The sequence below is a fragment of the Nelumbo lutea genome, chromosome 4 (assembly GCF_056320005.1).
Source record: "Nelumbo lutea isolate HS-2025 chromosome 4, American lotus-T2T, whole genome shotgun sequence".
Classification (NCBI taxonomy): Eukaryota; Viridiplantae; Streptophyta; class Magnoliopsida; order Proteales; family Nelumbonaceae; genus Nelumbo; species Nelumbo lutea.
Genome location: NC_142687.1, coordinates 55,639,084 through 55,647,040, shown reverse-complemented (window position 1 = coordinate 55,647,040; position 7,957 = coordinate 55,639,084).

Sequence of the window (7,957 nt, the reverse complement as noted above, 5' to 3'; positions counted from 1 at the left end):
GTTCATAAAATGCCTTACTTTTTTATAGTGTGTTGGAGTAGTAGGAAGCTCATGCTCACACCATCCCAACAGTCTCTTGCAACCTTGCATCGGGAATATCTCCCCATGAAATAAAGCACATGAATAGAGAGATATTCCCAATGCAAGGCTGTTAAGGCTGCCCCAAACGGGTGCTGCCCTGACGGAAGCCCAACTTGTGAGATGTGTGGTGTCAGGCCAAGTTGATAGGGTGTTGAAGCGTGTTCTGTTGGCAGGAGATCCCAATTCGGGGAGACTCGCCTTACCATCAGCAATGCATAACTTGTCTCTGCCCAATCAAGAAATACTTTTCTTTCTTCTTTGTTTTCCATACCTAGCAGCAACGATAACTGAAGAAGTCTATGGACGATCTAAAACCGCTGCTCAGATGGACGATCCAACTTGACCATCTCTTGTTGATTCTCATGTAGAAAAAAGAAATGGGTTTAATTTAAATTAAGAAACCCCCTTTTTTTTTTGCCAGATGCATACGGCCTTCTCTGGATTGTATACATATTGCGCTTGCAACTGTAACAAAAGGCATATAAAGCAAAGGAAGAGGAAAGAAAAACCAACACCAAAGACCCCTTCCTAAGTGAGATTCAATTGTGTTTTTTTTCACCGTTCACCAGTCACCACTTGGTCACCGTTCATGACTGCAGGTCGGTCATTCGTAAAGGTTTTCCTACCTTTCCTTTCCTTTCCTTTCCCTACATTTTCCTTCAAACTAAACATAGCCTTACATTGCATCATCCCGACTCCTAGATTTTGACCTATCAGCTAGAGTCTTGGGCCTCGTTAGTTTTTCACTCTTTTGGCAAGTAGGAATAAATAAGGCCCAACATCATTCCATGGGAATGTTTCTATTGTTATCAACGCTCCCATAGAATAATAATACGTTTGGTATGTAAATAATGCAAGAAATAGTCTATTCGATAACAAGAACAAGGCTTCGAAAACGTGTTCTTAAGAAATGAGAGTTTTTGTCATTATTTCTTAGGCTCAGTTTGGAAAGAATACAAATACAAATATGTACAGTGCAAATGCAAACAAAATAATACAAAGATTTGCACTCTATATATTTATATTTGCACTCCTAAACTGAGCCTTGGGAACACGAAATAATAAACATGTGCCACTCAATTCATGTGTGAATAAGGGGAAACGACTTCTCTCCCTAACAACTTGGCAAATCACCTCCTTCCTATTTATTACTCCAACGACCGATCGCTACACCCCGTTATTGACACTAGCTAATAACGTCCATCATTCCTATTCTTGTATCTTTTTTTCTTTCTATTATTTCGATTTAACCATCTTTTCTCATTGGTTTCTTCTACCAACAACACCAGGTATATCACCTTCTTTGTCCTCATTTCTCACCGGTTTCTTCCATTGACAACACCAATTAACATTGCATTTATCTATTTATTCCTTCTTTCTAACATTGTTTTCTCCTTCATCAACCGGTTTTAAAATCTTTTCAGGAGGAACAATTTTCCAAACACTTCGATTATTTTTCAAGAACAAGAAACAGAATTCTTGTTCCGAAATAGAAACTTCTTCAAGAGCTGAAATAGGTAAGAACGATGTCAAACATGGCCTAAGTTGGTCAACACAAGAATTAGCCAATTTATTCACGCTTGCTTTTTGGTATCAGAGGGTCCCATAAAAAAGAACGATTCTTGAATGCCAGTCACTTGGGTAAGTATTACCTTGCACTCACTTGGGTAAATAACTTTCCCACCTAGGGGGAAAATTGCTAATGCATGATGGGATAATATTGTCCTTTTAATAATGATACTTATGGATAAAATGGCCAGTGTTTAACTTTACCAGAAAACAAAAGAACACTGATAATGCACTTATAAGTGTTTCCGCATTTACCCAATTAAAAACCATCATAAAAGAAACTATATATGAACATTATAATCAATAAAAGCCATCAACTATGAAACTTTGAAATCGCTAAGATCAAGGGAGGTATTTCCATAATTTTCTTTAAGTTGTTTAGGATTTATTTCATTGAGTTTTTCTTTTTCTTTTTTTCTTTTAACTCAATGTTAGTAGACCCAGTAAATTGATTATGTTGGCAACCAAATGGAAGCAGAGCAAGATACGACGAAATGCATCTGTTAGCCGTGTTGGATGGTAACACCTTTCCCCTAGCTACCTATGACAAGTCTATCGTTAATGCTTGCATTTTTTCATCTTTGGTTGAGAAAGAAACTCTTTCTATATCATTCATTGGTGGAGAATACAGAATGCTGTTGATAAAAAAGATGGTTTTAGTGCTTAGAGAAGCTGAAAGAGAGGGGAAGAGAGGAAAAATTTGGGTTTATGGAAAACTAATGGATGGGAGGTGTTTCTTCTATTACTAGAGAACCTGAGGGTAATTTAAATTATTTTTCTAACAATAAGAGTACAATTAGTCAATTTCACAAAACCCTCAGGTTTTGGACAGGTTGAACCAACCCCAAAAGATTATTAATCATTCTATAATATAGACCTAGAACTAAAACAATTATTAATTAGGATAATCAGGTATTATCCGATTAGACTTGATTATGTTAGACAGTTTTGTATGCCCTTAGCTCCAATCAATTTGATGTACTTATGACATTTATTGTAAATGAATAAAGTGCATATTTGATTCATGTTATGTGGTGTGTTTTTGTATAATACCCTCAAAATCGGACATTTATGAGACTTGTGTTGGTTTAGAATGTTCACAGCCAGTGGGTCGGTCTGGGGAGACCTATCCTGATAAGGTTGACACTAATGTACCGCAAAGTCGGTTTGGGTGGCCTGCCTCTACCACTAGGGTGAGACCCGAGGTACATGCAGTGTGGGATCAGCTTGAGACCTTGAACCGTACCAGAATTTTAGTATTGCCCTGGAACTTGGTGATTAGTGGGCAAAACTAGAATGTTACACCTGACCCCTACACTCGATTATGGCACCGCACTAGGTAGCGGATTGGGCCATCTTTGATATGCCAATTAGTGAGACCCTTAGAGGGGGTCAAAACCTGGGTGGGTGATCATAGTGACAGGATCAGCCCATTTGTTGGACAAAGGTAATGATCGGAGAAATGCACTCTCTCTGATGGAAACCAAAACTGTCGACAGTTGATTTCAATCATTGAAATTTTGTTTTGCAAAATATATTTATGCAATATAATATATATATTATAGGTTTCCAAAATTGTTTGCAAAAGGTTTTAATCATCGGGGTCCATGTAAGAGGAGAGTGTAGCACTATACCTTGTAGTTGGGGGAGAGGTCCTCGTGTTTGATCATTATGGGCTGAGAGGTTAAGTGTAAGGCCATTGAGGGTTAAACCTGATGGGCTAATCTTGCATCTGCCCACAGTCCTTGGGTGTTATAAGGTGGCTTGGCCCAAGGACCACTTAGTGTAAGTGTTGGGCTCATAGAGTCCATATGATGGGCTCAAGGGGTTCACTGGATTTTCTAGTGAATTCGACTAGGCCTTGTGACAAAGGCTAGGCCGAACCCTTGTAGCTGATGTGTATATCAACGTTTGGATCTCATGCCATATAGAAAAAGCCCAACTAGGCAGCAATTTAGAAGGCTTAAGTGAGCACATACACTTAATGGGCCAAAAGCCCAATACGAGCTGGGCTAATTAGATTGGCTTGAATGGGGCGAATCTAAGATATGGACCAGCCTTAAAGGATAAGGGAAAGTCCCGATCCACTCAATAAGAATTCAGATTTGAATATGATTCAAAACTGGAAACTCCTAATCAAATTAAGAGGGCTAATCATGATCTGCAGATTAAATAAGGACTCTACCTTATCACTTAAAGGGATCAACATCTCCTAATAGGATTAGGAGTTTATCCCTTTAGGGTTATAAAAGGAAGAGGGGACGGCAGCCTCTAAACACACTCATCTGAGATACAAATACAACACAGAAGAGAGAAATCAGCATACAGTGAGACTGTGCCAATTTCTCCATGTCGCCTCCTTCCTACCGTCGCCGCCATTAGCAGTTCATCTCCACTCACGTGGGAGTCATCAAGAAGTGTTATTGATTTCAGTTCTTTGTGAAAGAATTGAAAAGAAGTTGTGCTCACCTGTAGTCCAATGGGTTCTTGCGAAGGATCCAGTTCTTGTGAAGAACGTTGTAGATTCTGCTCCGTCCTACACTACGTCATCTTTAGTGGGAGCAGCCTTTGGTGACTTTTCTGGGCATGAACACCTTCGTTGGGGGATACTAATTCACCGTACCAGGTATTTTCCTCTCCTACTGTTTTGTTCAGATTTGGTTCGGTTCTTGATTCAAGATTGATCCTTGAAAAATTATTTTTCTAAAATAGGGAATGCGATTCCCAGTTATAGGAAGGAAAGAAATTTTTGAAATTCGCCCATTTCTATTCCACTTTATCTGGGCGTCCATACGATGGATCTTTCCATTCCTTCAAGATTATCCTTGATATCTATAATTAACTATGATAATAACAGTTTAAAACTTTATTTTATGATATAATCTCAATAAAAATGATAGTAAATAATAAATTGTTCTTATGTTGATAAAACAAGTATTTTTAAATAAAATGAATCAGTCCTCAATCGATTAAAATCGGTTCTATAATATAGACCTTGAACTTAACCAATTTTAAATTGGGATAATTGGGTCTAGCCCAATTAGATGTGATTATACTTAAAATCTATAATTACTTGTGATGATAATAACTTAGAATTTCATTTTTTATGATATAATTTTAATAAAAATGATAGTAAAATGGTAAACTATTTATATGTTGAAATAAGTGTTTTTAACTAAAATTATCTTATATATTGTCTATGAAATTTACTCTTTTAGACAAATTACAACAAAAATTGTAATACAACCAGGAGACCTTTGTATATTATTTACTATATAATTGGTTTGGGTCTTGACCATTTGGAAACAGCAATAACCAGCCCTGACCCGATTATTAATTAGGGTAAAATATAAAAATCCTCTCTAAGTTTTTTGACAATCATAGAAACCTCCCTTGTATTTTAACTTTAACAAAAACCTCCCCTAAAATTTTGAGAAAATGTACAAATACCTCCCCTCCGCTATCTTTTCCGATGGTAAAAGAGAATTGATTTTTTTAAATACCAATTTTATCCTTGAAATTGTCCATTTAGCATTAATTTCCTAAAATACCCCGAACCAAGGACTATCCAGTCAAATGGTCCTATGCACTTACTTTTCACTTTCCCTTAAACCTCATTGTAGACAAAGTTCAGCCACCGAAGAAGCAAATTTTAGATTTTTTTTGGTATTTAATACAACACACTAACTTTTCAACATAGGTGGAAATAGTGGAACTCGAACCCGCGTCACTGCTGGACTACCCAGTTAACATGCCAACTAAGCCTCCACTCAGTTGGCACAAATTTCAAATTTGAAGTATTGCAATAAAGGCTGGCATTTGAAACTTCTCTTTCACTACAACTCTATTATTCAATCATTTTCTTCTCCTTATCTTATCTATGCCTTTAGGCTGCATTTGGAAAATTGAGTGTAATTCCCGGTTCAGGGTAAATTTGCACTCTAGTTCACTTTTACCTGTGTTTGACAACATTACATTTTTGCATTGACAAATGACTGATAAATGCATATTTACATTGACAGTAAGATGTAAAAGTACATCAATAAAAAAGAAATAAATTTGCATTCAAGTGGGCTTTTGATAAAAAAAAAAAAAGCATGTGCTTTATTGGATTTCGCATTTGCATCCATTACCGCTAAAAGTCTCTTTGGTAAGAAGGTAAATTTGTCAATACAAAACTAACCCAACTTTACAATTTATATAAACTGTTTTAGACTCTACATATTTGCATTGTTTCCAAATACAGCCTTAATTCTTCCTAACAAAAGCAATAATACCACTTCCTCATTCCCATCTTCTTCAACATTCAAATCCATGACTCTAGAGACAGACATGGTTTGAACAAGTACAACAACCAACAAAATGGGTAATATATCCAATGTTGGCGTCTTAGATTTTGAGATCAGTGGGCTAATGTCCAAGCTTGTCCAGCTCTGAAAATCCTTTTCATGCAAGAACCCCATTTGCTTCAGACACGAATCAATTGCTCTTGGTGTTAATGCTAGGGATGACTACTAAGGAATGCTGTCAAGTAGCATAAGATGTTGCTAGGGGCTAGACTGAGGAGTTGGATGTTGGGGAATTGACCTGATGCTTGCTGGAGAATGGAGAGATGCACTAGAAAGGATTCTGAGTTTATTACCACCATTAACACATAACATGCACTCTATTTTGTGAACCAGTCAACAACCAAGGCTGTCATCACCGAGCTGTTTGTGGGTCTGGATTTACATAATAGAGATTTGAGAGAGAAATGAATGCTAATGCCTTCTTTGAGTGCTCCAATTTCCAGTAGAGATGTGTTTTCTGAAACCAAGTATTATAAAAACTTTTGTAGGGTTGCAAACGTATTGAATCGAATTGGATATGTCTAGATCCAAATATGATTCATTAGCTCAAATTAAATCATATTTATTGGAGAATCAAATTTCAAATTGAACTTAGATGTATAGTATTAATAATATGAACTAAAAATAACTTTGGTATTATATATGATGAGCAAAATTAATTGAAAATAACTTGTACAAAACTTCAACGGCAACCATTTAGTACATACAATATAAGTTTTAAGTATATGTAAGCATATTATTCATATCAAATCAGATTAGAGCATATCTGATGCAATAGGGATGAATCTCTATTTGATTCAATTATAAAATTTGGATCACCCTTAATTGGATTGAATTTGAATTCGAACAGTCAGATATTGTTCACAGCCTGAAAACGAACAATAGAACGATAATTAAATTTGTAACGTTATCACGACCAGGATCTTACAGCCTTAGAGGCCAAGGTATGTTTTTATGTTGGATCCCTAGACCAACATGTTGGTTGATCACGATCAGGATCAGAATTTGTAACGTTATCACGATCTCTTGCAATCAATAAAAAAGTAATCCATTGGATAGCCCATTCCTTCTACAAACCCCTCATTTCTTCTCCATCTGACCACATTCTTGGTTTAACTTACAAAGATCAGTGGGACTCACGTGATGCACGGGCTTTGTTAATTGAAAGCGAAACCATAAAAACTCATTATAGGGAAGAATTGCAATATTGTTTAAATGGGTAAATTGCTGAAACCTCCCCTAAAGTTTTCGGTTGTTGCTTATTAAACTTCAGGGAAGTTTGATAATTGCAATCACCTCCCCTGAACTTTGCGACATGGTTGCAAGTAGACCCCCTTTTGTTAAAATCCTCTAAAAAGAGGCATGAAAACATCCAAAGTACCCATGTAGTTACTTTTCACCAAAATGTTTATCTTTTATATTTTCTCTTCATATGAATTGTTAGCCCAAACCCTTCAAATCTCTTTTCTCAAATTGATTTATTTTGCAAATTTGCATTTTCATATCAATCATTAAAGGTAAATATGCAACTTTAAATTCTCTTTTTCTATTGTTATTTTCTTTTTTTGTAGAAACCAGCCTCAATAGTAATTGCATGGGTATTTTGGACATTTTATGCCTCTTATAAAAGGGGGTCTACTTGCAACTTAGGGGTGGCCATGAGCCGAGTTTTTCATGAGCTATTCGAGCATGGCTCAGCTTGAAGGCTTGCGAGCCTAATCAAGCTTCTACATATATTTATACGCACACACGCACACACACGCACACACACACACACACACATGCATGCATACATACAAATATATATATATATATATATATATATATATATATATATATATATATATATATATATTCCACTAGTTTCCAATTCGAATAGACGACCCATTCTGACAAAAAAATTAAAAAAAGTAAAAAGTAAAAAAAAAATAATTAAAATAAAAAATGGCCAAAAATTG